The sequence below is a fragment of the Chiloscyllium punctatum genome, chromosome 31 (genome assembly GCF_047496795.1).
Source record: "Chiloscyllium punctatum isolate Juve2018m chromosome 31, sChiPun1.3, whole genome shotgun sequence".
Lineage (NCBI taxonomy): Eukaryota > Metazoa > Chordata > Chondrichthyes > Orectolobiformes > Hemiscylliidae > Chiloscyllium > Chiloscyllium punctatum.
Window position 1 is genome coordinate 22,078,679 of NC_092769.1, and position 1,511 is coordinate 22,080,189.

The following is a 1,511-nucleotide window of genomic DNA, read 5'->3' on the forward strand; positions in this document are numbered from 1 at the left end:
ATTATTCTATTTGTCTTCCTAATTAGCTGCTGTACTCGCAAACCATACTTTTGTGTTTCATGCACAAGAACACCGAGGTCCCCCTGCACAGCAGCATTCTGTAATTTTTCACCATTTTAAAGTAGTCCACTTTGTTATTGTTCCGACCAAAATGGATGACCTCACGTTTACTAACATTGTACTCCATCTGCCAGACCCTTGCCCACTCACTTCGTCTATCTATATCCTTCTGCACATTTTGCCCTATCACTCATTTAAGTGGCTTCTGTGAATTACAACACTCTACACTTGGGTCTCTAACTCAAAGCAATCTATCTGAATTGTAAACAATTCCAGTCCCAACAATTGTAAATAATTGCTGTCTCAACACTGATCCCTGAGACACATCACTAGCCACTGATTGTCAACCAGAAAAACACCCAATTATCCCCAATTTTTGCGTTCTGTTAGTTAACCATTCTTCTGTCCTTGCTGATGCATTGCCCGTAACACTGTGCATCTTTATCTTATGCAGCAGCCTTTTGTGCAGCACCTTGCTGAATGCCTTCTGGAAATCCAGATACACCACGTTCGCCATTTCCCCATTGTCTACCACGCTCGATATAACCTCAAAGAGTTCCAATAAATCAGTTAAAGATGACTTGCCTCTCATGAACCCATGCTTCATTAAATAAATGTAGGTGCTGCATTTTTGTAAGGCAAACCAGGGCAGGACTTATACAATTAATGGCTGGGCCTTGGGGAGTGTTGCTGAGCAAAGAAACCAAAGGGTGCAGATGCATCATTCCTTGAAAGTGGAGTTGCAGGGAGACAGGGTGGGGAAGATAGTGTTTGGCATGCTTTCCTTCATTGGTCATAACATTAAATGGAGGAGTCGAGATGTCATGTCTCAGCTCTACAGAACGTTTGTGAGGCCACATTTAGAATTATTACAGACAAATCCTGCTGACCATTTCTATGAAGGATTTTGTGAAACTTGAGAGGGTGTAGAAAAGGTTTCCAAGAATGATGCTGGAACTGGAGTGTTTAAGGTATAAGGTGAGGCTGAATAGGCTGGGGCTTTTCTTTTCCCTGCAGTGAGAGGACAGGAGGCTGAGGAGTGGCCTGAACAAGACCTATAAAATCATGTGGGGCATTGATATGGTGAATAGCCAAGGCCTTTTTCCTCGAGTGGGAGAGTCCAAAACAAGAGGACAGCGGATTAAGGTGAGAGGAGAAACGTTTGAAAAGAACCTGAGGGGTAACCTTTTCACGTGTATGTATGGTTAAAGCTGCCAGTGGTAGTGGTGGAGATGGGTTCAATTACTGCATTTAAAAGGCACTTGGATGGGTGTATGAACAGGTAACATTTCGAGGAAGATAGGCCAAATGATTGGCAAATGGTACTCAGTCAGATTGGGATGTCTGGTCAGTGCAGTTGGACCGAAGGGTCTGTTTCTGTGTTGGATATCTGTATGACTATAATCTTTGTTAAAACTGAAAAAAACCTCTATTCTTACCACAGTTGGAAT